The sequence below is a fragment of the Ischnura elegans genome, chromosome 4, assembly GCF_921293095.1.
Source record: "Ischnura elegans chromosome 4, ioIscEleg1.1, whole genome shotgun sequence".
Taxonomy (NCBI): Eukaryota; Metazoa; Arthropoda; class Insecta; order Odonata; family Coenagrionidae; genus Ischnura; species Ischnura elegans.
In genome coordinates this window covers 28,852,882-28,876,446 of record NC_060249.1, presented here as the reverse complement: position 1 = coordinate 28,876,446, position 23,565 = coordinate 28,852,882, and the positions used below count along the sequence as shown (strand labels likewise).

General features: G+C 40.4%; 1 protein-coding gene and 1 long non-coding RNA gene across 2 annotated transcripts in view; one reads left to right on the top strand and one right to left on the bottom strand.

Moving 5' to 3' along the window:
- The window catches only part of LOC124157208 (sperm-associated antigen 6-like), a 143,434-nt gene that overhangs the window by 27,883 nt on the left and 91,986 nt on the right, over positions 1 to 23,565 (bottom strand). The window lies entirely within an intron of this gene.
- Positions 20,024 to 23,565, top strand: part of LOC124157209 — an 81,588-nt gene continuing 78,046 nt past the window's right edge. The window contains exon 1 of the long non-coding RNA XR_006864556.1: positions 20,024 to 20,276. This is a non-coding gene — a long non-coding RNA (uncharacterized LOC124157209). The remainder of the gene's footprint in view (positions 20,277 to 23,565) is intronic.

The window sequence follows — 23,565 nt, the reverse complement described above, 5'->3', positions numbered from 1 at the left end:
ATCTTCTGTCGGCTTACACGTAAGATAGCATGCAAGGTAAATACCGAGGCACACTTTGAAAGGTATGATATATTATCTTTTAGATTTGTCAACTAAAATGTATATCCTTGGTAATGGTGTTCAGAAAGATTTATGACTTCCTTTTCTTCTTGGCAATCAGCCCATTATTCCAACTGTAACGATGAGCGACAATGACGTCAATTTAAATCAAGAAGCAGGCAAAATGTGTGTACCTTGATCGCATTATCATTTCCCCATTAATCGGGGTGACATATCTTCACTTAAAATGTGTCTTCTACTTTGTAATAAGTATTCCTCAAAAATATTTGCAAATCGACCAGTGTATTCCTGCTTTTCATCCAATCTCGAATGAAACGATTTGAAAATCCCAAGGCTTTGCAGGGTGCCCAAACGCTGCGGACAAAGGAGCGATCCAGCAAGTCGCCTTGCGAGTCTACATTTTGAATAAGTATTTTCCTTTGACGCCAGGCTTCACTCGGTAAAGGTCAGGGTTGAAAACGGATTTGAAGGGCGGACCATACATACAATTGATAGACCTCTCCTACCTTACGACGTTGCATGAGGGGAATAGTAGGGGAATAGTCACCTATTGGAAAATCCATCACGGAGAATTTTCTTCGAAAAAAATGTATTGCTTAAATTTAACGCCGTAAATTTATCCACTCTAGATAGCTGAGCATGTAACATTCGAAATAATAGAAATTATAAAAACTTAATTTATAAGCAAAATAATTGTTAGGAAGTGGCCCTAAAAAGTCGGCTTTTCGCTCGAGCCCTCGCCTGCCAATCAAATTAAAAGCGAAATTTATCGCATTTTATTACTTACCATAAAACATTTTATTTTATTATAATTTTGTAACGTCTATTTTTTCGAAACCAACTTTGAAAAAATATCAACATCAAAAAAATATCGTGGCCACTCCGAATACAATGGACTTCTTCCAGCTACAGGCATAATCTTTCGTTTATTCAAAAACCTTATTAGGAAAAGAATTGATTTTTCTTTCAATTTTTCTGTTCTTTTAATGAAATCAGACTCAAAATGATGCTCGAAAAGCATTAACGGCCATGTATTTGTTGCGGAATGTTTTTCTGTAGCTGAGAGAAATAAAAAACTTCGATGCTGCTCAAAATGCCAAGTGTAATGATATTTTGGTGACACTGCACACTTTCTACATTTCAAGCAAGGATCGTAGTATTTATGCTCTCATGAAGCCACTTATTGTAAAACATTGCACTCGCAACAATAAGAATAACTTCGGGGGATGAACTCTCAGTTATTAGGTATTGGTGGACTTCCGGCATACTATATCTCGAACTTGGCAGCCCACGAAGAAAAAATGTAACAATTACATTCACTAATGGCTTGTTAGAAAGTTTTGGCGAACAATTTACGGCCGTATTGCGATTTTTTCTCCGCGGAACTTTCCGTTCAAGGCCACCACGAATGGAATGGGAGCAGAGCGATAATGCGCCACTTGCTAAAAATGTAGATATAGTCATATCATAATAATGTTAGCACCCGTTGAACGATGTCAGAAATATAGGTCAAAGGATGAGGAATGAAAATTTAACACTTGTAACTAACACACTGTATTTTTTGATGAAATATTGGACGGTTTTGGAAAATTAAAATGTGAAACATCAAAAGCTATATGAATTAAACATATACCTTCCTGCTAAGAATTGGAATAAATTAATTATTTCATGAGAATCCACATCTTACCAACGATAAATATTTGCATTGTATGGGCAGCATTACATACTCTGAGCCATTAATGAATAAAAATTTTACTTAAAATTAACAGCGGGCATTCATTTTGGCTTTAATTTTCGTAGTTCGCTCAAGAAATAGTGTGATTAAGTATTTGGTAATCAGTATTGTACCAAAAAACTGTATATAAAACTATGTGTAAATTTTCTTAAATTTTATACCATATTATGTTTGGCGCTGTATAGAATTTGACATTGAATAATTTAAAGAAATTATGCAGCTAGATATGTATAGAGTGCCACTGTTCACAATGGGCAGATCAGAAACTTATATAATTGGAAAAGCAATGCCTCAACAGCCCAACTGCAATGGCTCGAACCCTTCGAGACAAGATGCTGGTGACAAATGCCAAATATTAAATGAACTGAAAGGGTGAAGAACGAGGGGAGAGGAGAAGAAAAGGAAGTGTGGAGAACCATTCTCCAGAAAAGGACCTGGTGGATAGGTGATATAATTACGTGAGAATATTTCTAGGAATGGAGGGAAAATAGAAAGAGATGTCTCACGACCAAAATCAAGATGGAGGACCAAAAGATGAGGACGTGGTACAGATAAAGAAGGTACAAGTAAGAAGAACATCAAGGAACGGAAGGAACAAGCTTGGGAAAGGGAGAAATGGAGGGTTGCAGTATACTAATCTGAGGATTGTAATACTATAAAAATAATTGATATACGTGGACTTCCTTTTCACGTGATCCGTGGGAGCTATTAAAAGAACAACTGAAGGTTTGTCTTTATACTTTTCCGGCCTCCAATTCATTGGCTGATTATTTTTAAATTACTCTTCAATGAAAGGAAACAATGAGCTGCAACAAGGAATCATAGAGTTTAAAGGTGTCGTCAGCGGCAAACCGCAATCTTTGTCTTCAACAACAGAACAGGGTCAAAAATCCATATTATTGCAACTTATGCGAAATATTGACGATCTACTGGAGTAAAAGACGGAACTGGACATAATAAAGTTCAAATTTTCGAAAAATTACTAGAAATGGGGAAAAACAGTCGCAACCTAAAAACATTGTAGATTCTTTTCCTTGCGGAAAAAGTCAACTCACGAATATTTTCCCCTCGTTTATATCGGAGGTGCATTTGATGAGGTGGGTTTGAGGAGATTGGTGTGCTATATATGGCTAAAGAAAAACTAGGTTGATATTTTAATAGGCACTCGATCATGAGGCATAAAAAATTCTCTATTTACACTGAAAATATTTTTGAAATAAGTCTCCCGATCATGACGGTGACAAATATTACATATGTTTTTAAGAAACTGGATCATCGAGTTTTGACACCCGAATGCTATATGCTCTACTGCATATCAGCGCTTCTATTTAAAATAGCTGCTTGGAAATGAATATTTGGAGGGCTGCAGTATAGTAATCTTAAGGATTGACTAATATAATAATAATATGGTACGTGTGCTTCCTTTTTTCGTTATCCGTGGAAGCTTTTAACAAAACAATTGAAGGCACGTCTTTATACTTTAAATTTTTATTCGCTTGCTACAACTTCTCTTGTTCCAGTTCAGTGGGTTGGATGCGACCTTCACGGCGGGTCCCTCCCAATCCTCATGACGCAACACGCCCCAAGATTTGGCCGAAATCCTCTAACCGCAGCGGGCGCCTCCGCCGCGCCGCTGGCCCCGCCTTTGAGTCGGAGAGGCGAGTGAATGGACGGGTCAATTGTGTGCCGCGGGGACCACGGAGCGGGCGAGGCGTCACACGATGGCGCAGCGATCGGAAAAGGGGACCAAAGGGGTCGCAACCCCTGAAGGGACTTGTTCGTCACAAGAGCCTTTGGTTTGAAGGGTGAGAGGTCGGTGCCGTGGTCAATTTTTGGTATCGTCTCAAGGAGACCCTAACCTCCCGGCCTTGTATTTTATACCTTGTTTTAGCGACGTAAACTTAACAAGCAATTTAAGTATGCATACATTTTTTGTTATAATGATTCCTATTGTTGTCATTGGGCGCTGATTTTGATTTTTGTGCTAATGAACACTTTTCTGTGCATAAACCTGCCTTGCTGCGTAGACATTTTTGTTTTTCTGGGCTGCCATTCATAACAGCCCCCCATATGGCAACCCCGCCATAATAGCGCTCGTTTGGGGTGACTGATTTTATTCTGTTATATCTTATCTCATTGTAGGATATGAATTAAGAAAATGTATGAAATAAAATTATGTGTTATTTTTATTGTTTGATAATGGCAATAATATAATGGTAAGGTGAAAAAGTTTCTTTTTAGATGACGATTCGCATTTATTGACACGTGAAATTGGTGATATCAGTTTCTCGTAAAAAATGACCATTACATTTAAGTGGTAACTCACATTTTCTTTAGGAACATAAAGCGATTTTCGGATTTTTAAATGCAACACACGCAAGTGTTGCGAGGGAAGCTCCGATTTTAAATTACAAGCGATAATATGTATCTACAGGATCTAAATTAAACCTTAAATTTCCTTCGTTATTGGATGGAATCTTCATAGAAATTTCGGAAATTAAATCATGGACAATAAATTGGGCGGTATGCTCAAATAAATAAAGTGGAAGGTCAGCGACTGTTGGTTTCCGATTGTTGATAGCCGTTGATTTAAATATTTTCTTCGATTTCAGTCCATAGTTTGGCAGTCTTATTTATGATGACTTGACCACTGACACATGTACTACTACAAGTGGCACAAAAGGTCACGACAGTTCGCGAATATCGAAAATCGACATCCATCGAAAATAAAATATCGGATCCCCACCAAAGGCAATTGAATGTCACCATCATATCGTCGGCGACCAAAAGCATCGATGATCATTCGATTGATCAAACCAACGAACAAACCTAAAGGGAAGAGTAAGGCTTTAAGGTGACGCCCATGAACTTGGATGAATAATATTGGACTCCCTTCACGTGCTAGGCAAGTGGATGACGCGAAGGGGGGGGGGGGAAGAATGGCTTGTGGTGGGGGCAAATGGAATCGGAAGGGGGTGAGGGGGTTAAGTTGCGGGAGGTGGAGAGGGATGATGTGGAAGGCATCCAAAATATGCGCCGCTCTGTGGATGGCTGCGGACGAGGAGATGAGGGATTAGACGCTGAATGAAGTCGGACGGGACGGGCGACAGTCCAGCCGCATGTCTTCGCGAGGGCGTCCGATTCCCAAGGCTATCGAGTGAAATCTCTTTCGCACTCGGTGATTCGTCTTCACCCAGTCTATTATCGGGCACCGTCCCTTATCGCCACCCGGGCCTACAGCATCGCATTCATACGCCAAGCAACCCCTTAGCTTGGGCGTCTGCTCGCATCTGAATCGAAATGCATCAGTTTTATTTGTTTTCGCGATAAAGGTAACCGGCTTAGATAACTATCTCTAGTGTAGACAATGAAAGCATGATTATAACATATAAAATAAAAACCAAATTAAAAATATATTCATAAAATTTAACGTTTGCGGCTTTACTTTTAGAAACCACGATTTAGGAAAATAAAATTCGCTTTGCACGTTCCACAGTTACACTTCACTTATGGTTTCGACATATATAATTTCAACTCTTTATTAAGGGAATAACAGCGGTATAACTATGGTCAGTAATGAAGCTTCTAGGTGGAACGTAAAAAGTGGACTTTCTTTTTCTTTTCATACAAAATTTAGTTAGCCCGACGGGTGCTCATGGAATACAAGTCACGAATCTATTTATATCTACTACTTAGAGGAGTTCACAATTTAAATGAGTTAATTCAATTACCTATGAAGGGCACACTAAACGTTACCTAAGGGAAAATATCATATTTAATTATTGCGTAAATTAATGACTTTTGGTTTTAATATTTCGTTTAATACTAAAGAATCTCCTCTGGAAGGTTAAGGAATGCACACGAGTTCCGCACTGAAATTACAATATTGGATGAAGAAGTGCATGTATGAATGTCGTGTACGTATGAGATCGACCTTTACTAAAATTCAAAATTACATACTACCATCTCAAAGAAGCAGAAGCTCAGAAAAAAATTACCATCGAAATATTAGCGAATACGGCGAGTGCTTACGTCACTATCAAATGCAGAATAAAAGAAAAAGAGAGGAACGTAGGTTGTAGAAAATGGAGGTTATAAATATAACCTTCCTTGCATTTAATCACCGATTGGAGAGCAGGCAGTGAGTTACGAAGGCCGCATCTATTTGCGTGAATCAAAAGCACGTTTATTACGAGGTGAAGCCATATATTTCTTATTCCCTAACTGTCCTTCACATGCACTCCAATGTCACTACTCCTCTGGACGAAGAAAAAAGTGATTGCCTCGCACATATAAGCAAACCTTCATGAATGTGTAATTCCTTATTTATACCTTCGATCGCTTGCGAAAAGAAATTTACTTGATATAAGGCTAACATTATAATTTAATTTTACCATGGCGCATAGAAATAAGAAATTTTATGCGCCATGGTTATATTCTACTCAAGTTATTGGATAAATCTAAAATAATTCATCCTTTGTGTTATGCATTTACAAGATGTGATTGTCTATCTGTTATTGAAGGAAAACGCTAAACCAACAGAAGCTACACGAACAATGATGAAGGAAGTGCGTACAAAGATGGAAAGCCCATAAATAATTTTGCAATAAATCCCATCTAATTCTGCTAAATTTAGTGCAAAATTTTCTGAGGTACCATTTTTATTCAATCTAACTGTAAAAAAAGCCGAATATAAGAATAATTTTTGCGTAAAAAAATTCTACTCGAATTTAAAAAATAACAGAGGTGCAAAAAATTCAGGTCTCATAAAACTAGCCACTGTAATTAAAGAAACAGTTTTGAACGCACGAACAAATAAAAATGAATATATTATGGCCTTTTCCTTTTCCGGAAATATCTTAAGAAATGATATACATACTTGGAGCCTGCACGAATAAAACCAAGGTCATTTCGAGATGCAAGAATACACCTTTTTACCTTGTCTCTATCGTGTTCAAGAGGCTTTGACGACTACAGGCAGTGATAATACTAAAACGGTCCGACAAATGCTTTTCCTACTCTTTATACTCTTTTCACTCAGAATCGCCAAAATCGACAATTTTTAGAGTAATGCTGGACTCAAAAACTAATCAATTTCATTGCATACTTTGCTATAAAAAACAAAAATTCTCCTTGAATGACAATTACCAGGTATTCTCCCAGCTGGCAAAATACATTTTTTCCGACTTCCTGTAAATAAACTTTGTGATCTAGAATATTTTATTTATGGGCCATTTAAACTTGTTTGAGAAATAGAGTGGTCCTATAGATGGCGCAATTCCGAATAGAAAATGTTGCATTATACTACTGAAACGGTGAATGCTGTTTTTAAGATAAATATCCTACTTATTGATTTAATGCAATATTTTATATCTTCTCATTCGTCACATCTTTCCTTGCTGTCATCACAACTCATCAGTTAGAACCTGAGAATTATGACGTCGTCATGTCCTCACACGATGTTTTGCATTATCTTTGAAATTTCCACCCAGGATATTACGAAAAAAATTCGACTTTGAAATTCCATCAACGTACAAGTCCTTCCTTAGACAATATTGATTTCTTCTCACGCCGCGGCACTTCATTATCTATTGTCTTTTTGCTGAACTCTACTAATCCTGAACTGAACTCTACTAATTTTCAAATCTGTTTTCCAAAGCAGTCGCCTTCAGTAGATCTCAAGAACATCGAGATATTACTAATAGTATTTTTCCACGTTTGTGAACCCATTAAAGAATGCGGTAAGCATGATTCATTTCGAAAAAAATCATAATATTACATGTTTTACTTAATCGGCACCATGAAGAATCGATTGTTTAGTTTTAAACTCGTTTTACTCAACACGTGGTTTCAATATTCATCTATCAGTAAGTTTTCAAATAATTATTGTAAATACTTATTGTCATTTATCATTAACTCTACTTAGACTATATGCTTCTTTTAAATATTTGAACTGATTTCAGACGATTTCCACCACATTTTGTAAATTCTAACTTGCTATGGCAACTTGAATGATGATCAGAAAAATAGGGTAATGAATTAATACATTTTACTGGATAAAATGAAAAGTGATAAAAAACACCAGGCAAAATAGCTATTTATTTTTCCCCTAATTGACTGATTACCGACCAACATGCCCAAAAGTTGAACATTATCAGAGGTAGAACACTTCAAACAATGTTACATGTAGCGTATTGCATATTGAGCAGAAAATCTACTGACCAAACATCCTGGTGTTTACTAGTAGCATACCATATAGATGGAGAATGTCGAAGCATGATTTGTAGTAGTTTAAAAAAAGTATTAAGTTGATAGCTAATTCCATGAAATCGACACAAAGTGTGGTTTATATGGATAGTTGGTAGTAAAATACTTGAGGCAGGTAGTGCCCTTGGCAGAGAAACTTTTTTCATAATCCTGTCTGCCTATGGCGCGTAGTACCTTAAATAAGTTACAGCAACTATCGGTCGACAGAGGAAATTCGTAAATGGATGCCGCGAGGCCAAGGACGGTTGGGGAGGAGGGGTAGCGCGGGGCAGGTATTCGGGCGACTCGATGACGCAGCGAGCGGGAAGCGTAACTCGGATGAGTAACCTCGAGATTTCCCTAATGCGTCACCTAACACCTCGAGGTTGAGTCTTCAGAGCGCCACGCGTATTTTCAAACGTCAAAACCCTTTATCAATTCTGAATTGGAGCAGCATGAGCACCGTGATGCAAGCATAGTGCGAAAGCGAGTAAGCAGTGCTCGGGGCATGGTGCTCAAGAAGAGTTTTTCGCAAATCAGCGTCCACTCACAATCCAAACCTCTAACCTTTATTTTAGATACTCTATGGAGACTTTTATTATAGTTTTTTACTTCCATCTCAATAATGGGGTGTATATAAAAGGGCTTGGGCTCACGCCGAAATCAGAAAAATAAATAATAAATTAAGCACTTTATTCACGAATTCTTCTCGGGCTCAATACCAGGTTCATTCAGTCGTATTGGCCAACGATATGGAAAACGACTTGTCTCCCATTCTTCTTCATTCCTCTCGAGAATGGAAGACAACTCATTCACCGGAGCGTCGGGCAATACGACTGAATAAACCTGAAAAAGAGCACGAGGAGAATTCCTGTTTATTATTCATCACGAAAAATCAAAATCGATTACTAAGCACTTTAGTCTGAGATAGTTTGAATCATGCCAGAGGGCATGCTCGCAGCACGCACTGATATTATTTCGTGAATAATACTATTTGTATACATTAGCATATAAAACATCATGGTATGAGTCATATCATGGGATGGGGGTCGAGAAGGCTTCCCCCGAAATATGTACAAACAACTGAGTTCGTTTGAAAACAGCGAGATGTTCACCAACCATAAGATTGTAGATAAGACTGTCAATGACGATAGGCAGAAGCATTGGACGTTTATAATGGAGAACAACAGCAATACGACAATTGAAGCAATTGAATACTTATAAAAAGAAGCCTGACTTGAATGAAGTACTAGGAGCAGACATTTTTTTGTAATCATATTGGCAGGGTGGAGTATAGATCAAGGATTGTTTCAGAGAGGATTACAAGTATTTTTTCTGAAGTTTATAAAACTGAAACCGGTTTTCCAGAATAAACAGGTCACTAATTGCAGTCAAGTAACCACAGGTTCAATTATTATCACTTACTCAGATTGATATCATAATGCTGGTTATTCAGGCCAACCAAAATCTGACTTCGATATGATTGAGAACATTCCAAAATTTCATAAGGTAAATTGTGCTTTATTCGGAACATCATTCGGAATTACCATCGCTACTAGGCTCTGCCTACGTAGCTATGACAACGTTTTATTGGCTTTCCTAACATGATTTTTCATTATCATCATTATTAAAAAAATCTGGGATTGGGTTGACCCAGCTCTCCGCTCAATTCTCCTATTAGCCAATCTTTGAACTGCCACATTATTTATCCCTTTATAAATTTTATCATCTACTTATATTTCATTTCCACATACGCATCACTTCCATATACTTCACCTTTGGGATCCCTTTGTTGTTCTTCCATTCCAATTTTGTTAATACCCATTCATTGAATCTTCACTAAAAACATCCCACGTAATTCAGGTATGTACACATTTGCCTATTATTACAGTTTGCGTTGATGCCTAATTCAAAAATGAGTCGAATTTTTCTCCACCTTTTACAGAGTTATCTTATACCACTAGGAATTATTTTCAATTGCATTCGTAAAACTGAAAGAAAAGGCGAACGTTATGCTGAAACTGCGGTAAATTATGGTAAATTTTGATCAAATTAAAAGCCTAAAGACGGCAGCATCTCACATAGCGCGGATTGTCGTCGGATCGGATCGTGCCCAAAGGCAAGTGTAATACACGGATAAAAATGAAGTCGAGCAATGGATGCTATGGTCTCAATTAAACTTTACTTCTATCGAGCGTATGCAACGTTGTAGTTACATATTTCAATAAATAAAGAAAAGCATGAGTTGGAAGAGTTATATTTCGGACCCCGTGTAATTAACCATCATGCATTTCATGCATGAGTTTCAAGAAGCATACCACGAAGGATGAAAAACGTGTATACTTGGCCCTCAGGGTCAGGAACGGATGTAAACTTTCGGGAATACCCAGCGTAGGGCACTTGAGAAAAAGTAAACATCATAACAATTGTTTGTTAATTTATATAGATGCTACTCTAAAGCTGCTACGGTAGAATAAATATACTTATATAAGAAAAAATTAGGCGTCGAAAACATTACACCCTTAATTTTTTTATTAGATGTACTTCAAGGCAATATCTGGCAAATACCGCTATTTATTATTGGAATAATGTAGCAGGATCATCTAATTCTTCTTAGTCCATATTTCTCAGGTAATAGACTTATAATTACTGCTTCTGAAGATGATTCTATGATTCATGATTTCATGAAATAGAAACCTATTTCTAGGCTCCTCTTTCTGTCAGATTATTTTGCACTCCTTTCATTTCTCTACTCCAGCTTCTAACTAGCTGAAAGCGAGATGTGACATAAGAGGTTTACTATACATTTTCAACTCATAGTAGAATTCAACCCCTGTCCATGGTTAAGACCTGATCGCAAAATCAACGCCAATTTTGATGACACTAGGCCACCCTCTCTGACGCGTTTATGCACTAGGTAGGGTGGTGTACCTTGAACCTATTTGTACCTTGGACCTATGCTGTTTTCAGCAGTATGAAATAGGTACAGCATAGATCATCTTAGCAGTGGTACACAGACCTGCCACTATAGGTTTCTATAAATTAATGTTTATCTGGCAAGCTACAATGTTAATATTTTAAATTAAAAGAAGAATTTCACCCTCAAAAAGAGAGTATTTTTCCAGCCTTTATATCAACTCACCAACCTGTCTGTTTGTTTGTCTGTTTGTCTGGTACAAATCTTGTAACTGAAATTTGACTCACTTCCTGTGAAGCAAAAACGCTGAAATTTTGCACACTTCTTCATTTCCGATGACAATGCATGAAAATATAACTTTTTCTCTCCAACCTTCTTCTCTTTAACCACCCCCCAGTCAACCTATAGCCCCCCAAAACATGTTTTAGCTAATTATGATCTTCATATATTTATTAACAATTGTAAGGTTTTGTAAATGTTTGAATATTGTTTTACCGTTACATAAAACGTACGGGGTGGCATTTTTAACATAGGGGTAGGCATTTAAAAGCATAGGGGTGGCATTTTGAAACATAGGGGGCTTACCATTCACTGAAAATTTAATAAATATAGTAACTTTTTTAATACGTCACTTTTGGTTTTTTGGGGTCACTGAGTTTTTTTGCTTTGTGTCATATATAAACGTTGCTCATCCCCTGTAATCTAAATATAAAGGCTGGTTAAAAAAAAAAAAATTTTTTATAAGAGCTTATTGCTTTACAATTTATTGATTCCATCCAAAGATTCATAACAAACACTGAGACTTAAAGTATGCCTAATAGTACTCTTTTTGGTTATAAGAACGCGTGTTCATATTAGGCCATCAGTTAAGATATAAATTTTTGTCAACCTTTCCTTTCGAAGAAAGGTGCAACAGTGTACCTTCGTCCTAACAGATTAAGTGTATCTTGGACCTAGATCAAAGGTACGGTACTTAACGACATTGACGTATGTAAAAATCGAAACATTAACTGAAGTTGCCTTTTAATTTATTTACATAAATAATTACTGTACTGACTAGTTTTTCACTACCTCAGAGCTAACGAACGGGAAACCACGAATATCATTGCATTGCAACATTAAAATTTTAACTGGAGGAGGGAAAGATTTTTTACTATAACTGTCTATTAGAGGTGGGAATTTTGGTTCATTTGCATTGGGTGGATTCCGTTCATGGGATTTGATTCGCGGAAATGAATCGGTTCTTTAAATCGTTCATAATGAACCGAATGAACCATGAACCAGAGTGAAGAAATAATTTTAATTTCATCAAAAAATTTCCCGTGCCTCAAGAATTTTCATTTCACTGATATAGTCAGAAGAATATCTGTAGCACCGATTGCTCCGTGAAAAAGCTTTTATTACGTTCTATGAAATCAGTGTTTATTTAATTCCGTCACATCAAAGTACATACCGCACATTCCTACGAGTCAAATCAATTATAATTATGGCGAAGAGTTCATTTTTATTGCCAACCCGAACGGCCATTCGTCAGAATCTAATGATGATTCACCGCCTCTCATGGGTAACATCAACGCAGTCAAGCCGAATTCAAATTGTTATTATGAAACGAATTGTATTTGGAGGATTTGATCTTCCATCGTTCATTTTGAACAATTCAAGTGGAAAACGTAGATTCAATTCATTCGGTTCATGCCATTGAATAGTTCATTTTGAACGATTCATTCATGAACGACACAGCTCTACTGTATATTTACTAAGATGTGTAATAATATTGTATTAGAGTTAGTAAGGATGTGAAATATATGAGTTAGAAATGATAATGTAGAAGAGTTAGTAATGTAATTGACAATGCAATTAGCAATGACATATTTAGCGATTTGTGAATCGACCGGAAAATACGTGAAAACGTATCACAATTACCCTTAATAACAAAATTTACAGTATATATGATATGGGATCATAGAGTAAATTAAATTTACCTCGTTTAATTGTGCTTTTAATTCAATAGTAAAAGATGCCAGAGAGTTGATTGCTTCGATGTTGCTTGAATTCACCTGTTTGTCTCATGTGGTTGATATGGTTGCCTACCTCATGTGGTTGATTATTACAATTTGTAAAATCACTCAAACTGTTTATTCATATGTCTTCAAATTTTTATAAGCGGTGGTTCGCTGGAAAACGATGCTTCTCAAAGCAAACTGGGTGCGCGAGCGATTGAGGTCTAAGGAGCACTCTAGTTGACTGAGTGAGAGGCAACGGATCTCAGACTTGCAAATTCTAAACTTCGTTTTCAGTCAATAGTTTCCAGTGGTTTATTTTAACAACATCTGTTAACCAAGTTTCTCACTTCTCGGGCCATTAAAAGTTGAAGTCCATGAACATTTTTTTCCATCACTCAAACGCCCGAAGAACATTCTTCTCACAATTCCGGAGGCAATTATTAAAAAAATACTCTGAAGCCTTGGAAAAACCAAACGTCGTCAACCTGAAAAGTGCACCGCTGAGCATAACATGGGAAAGCCCTCACGTAACTCATCATCGATGTCCCATTCCTTCGAGGTTTTCTCCGCATCGGTCCGCTTTCAGACCAAAATGATTTACAACGCACCTCCGAATCCCATATCTCTCTTCGGAGCTCATCGATAACTTTTTCAAAAAAAAACTGTGGACCATTCGAAGAAAGGCTTTCGAGCATCTGACAACTTGGAGGTCCGCAAGCTTGCTCTCTCCAATTCAATTCCGAAGAAAATTATACTTTTCTCATCAGCTTGCAAATGCTATACGGTAACTTATTTTTTTAGAAGGTTTTCGTGGGATCCAATATATTGAGGACCAATGAGTTATTTTTCCTCAGTTTCAATGTGAGATGTACAAACCTTACCTTTAAACTACTGTATGTTAATATTTTACACAATAATGAAAATAATTGCAGTTATTTAGATAGGAAGCGTTGCTCCAAAATATTTTGCAAAACTAAAAATTACGACTATTTTTAAGATAAATTAAATTATAAATAACGCATTTTCATGAAAATAATGATCCAATCTCGCTTGTATTTCCTTTTCGAGTACTATATAGGTTTTGCTGGGTTCTGCACTTCATTTTACCAAGGCGGAATTGAATTTTCCCTTTATTTTTTGCCTTGATAAAGTATTGCCAGTTGTTCAGCTTTTTCGGAGCGAAGCTATTCCACCTGGTGAATCTCGGAGCGTTAAAATTTATCCCCGAATTTCGACAGGGAACTGGAGCGAACGGTGTGATTTTGCGAGTACGAATCACGGCAGCGCATGCACAAATGAGAGCCTTTGAAAACTCCGCTGTAATAGGCAGGGAGAACGCAGTTCCGTTCGCACGCTGGGGGTGTTTCCCGTTGGCAAGGTGGGAGGCGCGGAGGGGTAGAGGGTAGGTAGCGTCAAGGGGTGGCTCCGGGTGGGAAGCGTCCAAAGCGCGCGGGTCGTTAGGGGTGCCCGGTCGCCGGGGGCGCGCCCAAATGGGACTGAACCAGCCCGTCCATAACGTCCTGATGACCCAATGCCAAATGCTACCATTCTCCATCCCTTATATCTCAAATTTAAGCCTTTCCCGTAACTTTTGGTGTTGGTATCAATGGAATGAAATTACTAACAACAATGGAGCCTTTGGAGAGGAGTTTCCGACAAATAATGAAATTTCAATGCACATGGGATTACATCCGCTTCACAAAACTCAAAATAAAAATATCTTCCTCTTCTATTTATCGTATGAAAGACACAAATAAGGGAATCAGGTCAGTGTGGTGGCTGAAGTGTGGGCTCCCATCCCGTGGGACCGGGTTCAAACCACATCGGTTGAGAAGATTTTTCGGAGATTTTTTTTGGAGACCCATCCCTGTTTCAGTGCTTTATTAGGATTTCAAGTTCTTCACTCTGTACATCAGATAGGACGTTAAGCCGTTATCCCAAGTGCACCTTTTGCTATGAGCCGGATAATGTCGACGCATGTGTACCTACTCTCCACACTTCCTTCCCGACCCTATCCTACAGGGAAAATGACCCAAGCAATCGGTTGGCTCTCTAAAATATCTAATTACGTAGTGAAAAAGAAATTATTACACAAAATATTGTCTTTGGGGAGTCGAGTTTCCATCGCATAAGAGTTTTCAGAAGGCATGGGTTTATTTCTGCTTCATATAACGTAAAATTTAAAAAAAAATTCTCTTCCATTCCTCATAATATTGATATGCATATTTTACCTCGCAAAATGTCATTTTTGGAGAATAGCGCTAGTGATATATGATTTTTTCACATGTTAATGTACCTTTTCTACTTTTTGCTGCATCAGTCCAAATCTTTCCCCATATTTTTGACATCGATGTTTCACCGCACATATTTGCGCCTGGTAATTGCTCATTTTTACTCCATAATAATACAGATTACAGCCTCTGCTCTCATTATTACGGTTTATTCAATTTTTATTTTGCCTAGAGAAATGCAACATTTAAAATTTGAGGTTGGATTTTTTTTGGTGGGCGTAAATGCTGCAATAAAGTGAAAGTATATGATGGCTGACCGTTGATATAATATACCCTTATAAAACTACCGGCATGTAGTGCGATTTTTCATGTACCTTGTATGGATACGTGTTGTAGCATGAGGTGAATCATCCATTAAAAATGCTTGCATAAAATCATCCATTAAAATGTTTCTTTTGAATAACCAATTTTTAAATTTTATCTTATACCTCCTAGTATTACAAAAAAACTTTATAATGAGACTGGTTTCATCGTTAACAAGTCTTTTTTTAAAGTGAGTTGAGACCGAAATAGTGAGCAATAAAACTATTATTTAAAACTACAGTCCTAAAAAAACGAAGCCTTCTTTCGCCGAGAAACATTATAGGTTTCTCCTTAGCAGGATTGAGCGCCGACCTACATTTAGTACAAATATTTTCGCATAAAATGAGTCCTTCCATGTTTTTCCATTGTTCATGGATTCGCGAACAAGAAGGAATATCCTATTCGTAAGACGTGAAACCTCCACACTCGAATTATACGATGAGAGTTAACATTAGATCAACCACAAAATAATACACTGAGGAGTATGATATCCTAGCAGCGATATCATTGTCAGCTTGTGACATAACAGGTTTTTTTTCAACAGTAACTTGTATCGATCAATAATTCATATTGCCCGTCCTGGTTGCCTGGATACACATCTGGGGGTGGAATAAGGGATAGGTCGGCGTTTAGCGGACAGCAAGGGGTAAGGCGGTGAATGGATCCGAGTAGGATAACACCAATAGGAACCGCTTTGAAACCATTGAATGCTCTAATTGATTTCAAATACATTTTACAAGTATTATAGCACAAATATTTTAGATACTCTCTTCAAATATAATACCCAGCCTTTACATGTCATCAAATTTAAAATGTTATTAAGACAAAACATTGATGGATTCGAGATTTTTCTTGGTCCACCATCTGTGGTACATTTTCCCCGAAAACTATCAAGCGTGAGAAAGAGACGGATGTGGAATTAGACTCCCCCCCGCAGGCAAAAAATTTTCCACCGCACGGAAGATGAAGCCTAGTCGATATATAACCGAGTGGCGAAAATAGATGTGACAAAGATATTGCCCCTAAGGAAACTTTAAAAAAATAAATCTGGGAAAATACCGTATTTTAACAAAAATGTGAGGATAGTTTTTTTAATTTCCGTATTCTCGAAGAGAAGAGGGCTTACCTTAGTATTAGAAATATAGTTCATCTCCCAAATTGGACGTGATTATCAAATATATACACAATGAGGAAATTTTAATGCCAATACATAAATGTTTCTTATATCATTTCGTACCGGTTTCCACCTTACATTCAAAATGTTGTCGAAAAAAGTTAAATATTACCACCATATTATTTTTTCAATAACTTTTCAATATCAATTATAATTTCGAAAGATAATTTCCATATCAATGTTCAACATATCAACCTGTTAGAGTCTGGTATACACGGTTGCAATTAATGGTCCGGTGCTAAAAAATGGCAGGGTAAGGGAGGCGACCAGACCAATCCTTAGAAGAGTCTTTGAAGGTGGAACGGAGAGTGCAGAGGGGGTTGGGTTCGTGTTCGGTTTGTTGCGAAACATAAAGTGGGAGGCACGGCCGCTCGGCCCGAAAGTGGACGCTTTGAAAGAGTCGGGGGTGCATTAATAGTGGACCCCGGAGGCGGGGGAAATCACTTCCCCCGCCCCCGACGAGGAAGCGGCAGGCGGGAAGGCGAGCGGAAGAGCGGAGGGGAGGGCGGTGTGTGCGCGGCGCTGGTTCCCGCCGCTACCCGCCTGGCGCCGCCACCGTTCCTGACGTTATAGCGAGGCATCGTCGGTGATAAAGAGTGCGTTGGCGGGCTCAGGAAGGGCGAGCGACCAGACGAGAGGCACTCCGGCAGAGAGGCTCACGAGTCGGCGGAAGGAGCAACGGCGAAGACCGAGGACGACCCTACTCTCGGGCTCGCCCACTAGAAAGGGCAAGGAGTACCATCAGATTCCTCACGGTCGCAAGAATTTCCGAGGACCGCCTTTCTTCCGGTGTCGTCTTGCTAAGGGAAGAATAGCAAAAGGGATCCACCGCTGAGCTAGCGTCGTGTACGTTTGCCACTGGGGAAGGGGGAAGCCCCGGAAGGTCTGTCGCGATGCCGTCGTCTTTCTCGGCGGGGGGCGCGGGGGTGCGGCCCGAGGAGGAGGGCGCGGCGCCGGGGGCGCCTTTGCTGAGGCTTCCCACGTCGCCCCCAGATAAAGGAGCCGGGGGGGCCGAGGGAGACGCTCAGTCGAAGGAGCGACGCGGAATCTGCCGGTGCCGGGAGGACAAGGAGGCGCCTTCGGCCGACGAGGAAGAGCGACGTGCGGACGAGGAAGTAGCCGCGGTGGCGGGGCCTTGCCCGCGGTGCGGACGCATGGGCCGGCGCGACGCCGGCGACGACTCCTCCGAGCCGACCACGCCGGGGGGCGGCCGCGTGCGGCCCGTCATCACGTTCAGCCACGTGGAGGGCGGCGGGACGCGGAGGAGCTGCGAGGGCCGGGACAGCCGCTCCCGCAGCCCCAGCCCGCTGCTCGAGATCCCCACGCCCGTGGACACCTCCAAAGAGATCATGCGGCCTCCGACGCCCACCGCGGAGCGGACGTAAGGCGCGCGCCGGCGGCCGGCACGTGACAGCGCGGACACGCCCCGGAGGGAGCGGGCGTGCGCCTGCGTGCCCACGCGCTCGCCCCGCGAGTCAAAACATCGGCGGCCGGCTTGTTTTGACGCCGCGAGTCGGCCCGTGTTCCCCGCACGCCCCTACACCTGTTCTGTGACACTTTCGGTACATCCTGCGCGTGAGGCGTGGAGTGCGGCCCACGGGAGACGGCGGCCGTCGGAGCACGCGGCCGCGTCCCGCGCCAAAACTTCGGCAAGGGCGCTCGCAAGCGTGGTGTTTTCTTCCACCGTTTCTCCGAGTGTTTTTTTATCCATGTCGTCACGTAAGGGTCGTCGTGTTGTTTCATCCTAACTCAACTGGGGAAGTGTTCTTGTTTTTAGATTCTATATGTATATAAATATTATCCACAAATCAAAGAGGATCAATGATTAAATTATGCGGGCGCGCAGTGGCCGCTACACTGTTTGTTGATTCAATGTTTACAAGAGCAGGTGCCATTGAGTTATAACGAGGACACATACAAGGGACAAGAAGGACAAAAAAAAACTTTTATCCATCTGGCTTTGCTCGGGGTGTGCAGGTGTATGTACATCGCTTCTGTTTTTCAAATTATTTTTACACGGAACGCAAAAATAAAATAAGCCTATCTAAAATATTTTCCCGACCATTTAATGGAGTGAGTTCTTGTCGTCGTGACAGGAAACGACGAGATTGGACCGAGTCCTTCAGATGACTCCGTATTCTTATCAAGAGATCGCTTTGTACAAAAATATGTTACTAAATATATAAATGTATATATATATATCATCATACACAGATATATACTTAAGAATATATATTAAGATGTGTGAATGAGTGCTCCCGCGGAGGGAGAAGGGATGATAAAGCCGACGGCACCCACGGAAGGAGTTAAACGAACGAAAATAAACAAGTGTGGGGGATAGGAAGAGTGGGGGAGAGGCAAAAAGAGGAGTGAAGGCACCGCTGCACACTGGTGCGTACGTTTTCCGCCGGAGTGAATAAGCCCACGCTCGGCGGCAGGGCGAGAATTAGGCAGCCCGGGGGTGGAAAAAGAGGCGGCGTGACGGGGGCTGGAAGGGTTACGCCGTGGGGGCGTGGTGGCGGTTAGAGCGGAAAGGGGCGGACCCATCCCCCACACCCTGTGCTGCATGTTTTCGGGGGTCGAGCCGGAGTGGAAGGTCTATTTTTTTGTGGGAACGACCAAAGCATACATACGCACACTATGGGGGTCACACGCGCGAGACCAGAATAAAAAAATAGCAAAAAAGGAGCCAACTGCGGGGACACACTGAAAAAAAAGAGAATGGTAACAAGTTAGGTTGGACCCATCGCATGTTCTTCTTCGCACCGAAAAATCGACGCGTCCTTTGAGGAGTAAGGGTAGTTTTTTATGCTGTCCGGGGTGGACGGGAGAGGGAGAGTGGATCGCACCCCAGAGATAGGCTAAGGGGGCGGAATATATAGGTTGCGGGGGCGTGAGCGACCCAAAGCGAAAGGGGGCCATTGCGGCGAAAGGAAAAAAGCAGGGGCGCGGGGGGTGGGGGCGGGGCGAAGAAAGGGTTGCCCTTTGAGCACCCCGAAGAGAGAGAGAGAAAGGGGATTGGAGAGGGGAGGAGAAGACCGCTGAATAAGAAGAGTGGGAAGGGACCAAAAGGGTGGAGGATCTTCCTCACACCCCCGAGGGGAGGCAGTTTGGGGGGCGGGAAAGGGCACCTTTGGAGGCAGAAAGGGGGTGTGCCGGCCGTGTGTGAGTGGTACCTGGGGGTGGCGGCGTTCGCCTTGGCCCGATCGATGTCTGGGGGCGGAGTGGGGAGCCGGAGGCGGAGGCGGGGGTCGGGGGCCCCGAGGGGCGGTGGTGGCGGGGGGGCGGCGGCGGCGGCCGCGCGGGGCCCAAGGGGGAGCTACGGGGGCGGCGGCGGCGCTCTAGCGGGGGTGGTGGAGGCGGGCGTCCACCCCCCGTCCCTCGAGAGGAAGGAACTGAGGGAGGCCTTGTACTCGGGCATCTTCCGGAAGTACCGCAAGACCATCCTCGTGGTGGGCTCGTTCCTGAGGCTGCTGCGACGCGGAGACTCCAACTACGGCAACATCAAGTGAGGGCCGGCCAGCAGAGCAGCCTGTCACTTCAAACGGTATGACCCACCCTCAAGGACACCCCACTCACGCCCATCCCTGAGTGATTCTAAACAAGGGCGCTCGACCTGGCTGCGCATTTATGAAAAGCTTGGGGCCAACACTAAAACCACGCGGCCTCTTCATAATTCCAGTTTTTATGTGAAAACGGATAAATAGCCAATTCAAGCCTTCAAACAGTTTCCATCTTAAACTTTACCCTTGTTTTGTGTCGCAGATCCTGTGTTTATGGGAAATTGAAAGGCAACATGAGGCCAAAACTGAAAGCACTGGACTTTTAAATACTGCAATTTAACATGAAAACTGGAAATAAAGAATGTGTTTTCAGACTAAATTTGGTGGAAGTCTAACATATTAATGAAACAGACGCAATTTGCCACTGAAAATTTTAATGACTCGAGTTGGAGAATCGAGTCTGTTCATTAATATAAATGGAAATAGTTGAGTCAAGCCGTGAAAAAAAAAATCCGTCCTCAATCTGGCAGCTCTTTCTCTTTGCGTGATTGAAAGCTAATTGAATAAAATTTTCTCCGGAGATAGAGAAACTTGCCACCGCTGATTAAAAATTGATGATGATGGAATTAGTAGATGCCGACAGCTTCGAGGAAGAGGTAGGTCACTTGGTTTCAGAGATTTCAATCTTCGCCTTATGCGCAGAAGCCAATTATCGCTCTAAGCTACGCTTGCTCTGAGCGCTGGTTGGCCGAGCAAAAAATGTAAATAGAGCGGTGGCCAATATCAACATGAGCTTCGGCAAGTTTTTCCTGAAGCAATTCGAATATTCGTTGTATCTTGCAACTTCAAATTCAGCGAAAATTGGAGGAGAAACATGAAAATCCTATACTTATTTATTTATATATTTTCCATATTTATTTTTGCTCTATTTCGCCAATGATACAGGCTCATTTGACATATTCCAAATAATGTAGCTGATAAATCAAGCATACATATAATGCCAGGCAAAACTGAGTTTATTTTTCTTTCACTCAAATCTCCCCAATTTTCTGAGGTTTCAACCATTTGAGGTTTTGCACAACCTTTGCCCTTAAAATTATCCAACATATCCTGTACGATGTTACGAATCGAAATAAATAAGTATGAATAACCTTGGTTAGCCCTGATTATTAGTATATGTGAAGTAACATGTAGCTGATTCAAAATCATGGTTGGTATCTCAACAAATTAATCTGAATCAGCTCGTGGTGTACGTTAGGGTGCTTGCGACATATTAGATACGAAACAGTTTCTAACACCATTTTAGGTATCATCAAAGACCTATTTTTGTGATTGTGCAAAGATTCTTATGAAAGTTGTGGTTTAAAGAAGAGAATTTAACCTACTTACACTCAAATATTTCCTTTAAGAATTTTGTACACTACAGATATGCATGCAACAACTTTGAATATTTAACCAGTGATTGTAAATACCTTGTGGCCGATTTAATTGGTTTTACCGAACATTAATTTATTTTTAATTAATTATTATTAATTTATTAATTAAAAAAAACGCCGACATTAATGCAAATGGATTAAGGCAAGCTTATAATCTCTTGGAGTAATGAGCTAAATGATCTTTGAATTCCAACGAGTTCAATTAACATTAAGATTCGACTTATAAAATAAAATTGCAGTAATCAGTTGTGCCCTGAATTAATTTTTTGGACAATTATATCATTAAATTTATTAATTTTTTCGTTATTACTACCTACACTTTAGACTTTAAATCAACATTCATATTTATAATGACTCAATTTCTTCATGAATCAACATTTTGCTGGAAATTTGAACTCCCTGAACCTAAATCCTGAATTATTATACTGGGCTCAACGATGATTATGAAGGGGGCTTGTTTCGAGAATTTCCGAAATCTCCTGCGCTTTCTTTTCAAGAATTGAATAACACAGGGACTCCACGGAACGTCATAAATTTAAAAAAAATACCTCTACCCACTGGAGTAGAAAGAATATAAGTCTTTTCTCCGAACTTCTTTGCCGATTTGACGCCACATTTCAATGAGCAGAGACAGGACCAACAGTCTGGAAATTTTGGAAGGCCAAATGAAAGTTTATTGAGAAAAGGTTGCAAGTAAAATCTCGAATTTCTGGACAAAATGCGGCAATAGATGATAAAAACAATTCTTTCATAGATTCATGGATCGGTGCGAGAAGAAAAACAAAGACAAGGAATTAGTTTTGTCGCAATGTTTCGAACGGAAATACAATGTGAGAAAATTCGAAATATTTCATACAGAAAATCATACCAAAATAATAAAAAAGACCTAAACACAAAATCTATGATTCAATGTTTTCACTCGAGAGACATAAATACTTTAGTTAGAAGTCGGTGACTTTATACGGAAAACATCTTTTAAACACCTTTTATGATTCACTGCAAAGGTTGCGGCCAAGGAAAATAACCTCTTTAATTTTACTCTTCGTGGCATCGACCATGTCCTTAAAACTTCGCTCAGCATTATCTGTCCAAGTAAATCAGAGTGAAGTGAAAGAGTTTTCACCCGGCGACGAATTACATCACCAATCTCAATCGGTCAACTCAATCATTCGGGCAGACATGCTATCCCAAGGGATTGGATACGATTACATCACAAAGTCAAGCACTAACTGCATGGGACTTGTGCACTTGAAGCATGACGCGAGGACAGCTATAATCGACATTGGTATTCGACTACGTGTTAGCAGGTGTGCAGGAAGCTTTCCTGTACACTTTTCTTACACCGGGAAGTTAACAATTTTTTCCTCACAGAGCTATTCATCAATATGGCTTTATTCTTTCATCGAAGAAGCTTATTTTCCCAATCTTTCAACGACCGCTCATGTAATTATCGTGATCCTTCATTTCGTTATTAATTCAGACATCCTCTTTGGCATTGCTTAGTTAAATACCTCGTTACTTCTAAATTATTCGGGGACTCTCTTCTTTGCATTTAAATTTTCCCAAATATTTTCTCACCGCATAATATACCGCACTAGTTCTCCCATTTATTATAAGCGTAAAAATGTTGATCAATAATTCCCATCACTCACTGGATGATTTGTTCCGGAAGTTGGAATGGATTTTTGAGGGTAGAGCTCACATCAGACCAAGCCAAAGGTTATGTGCCATTACACATTCAGGGATGAGGGGCCAGTTTCTTTGCCTCGGCCACGGCGTTTTCTGAGAATTTTTGTTTGAGTATGTCCGAAGGCTTTCCCCGAGCAATGAGCTTGGGACTCTTAGATCAGCATCCAAGCGCTTTACTCACTATGTAGCCACATTTTCCTGAGCAATG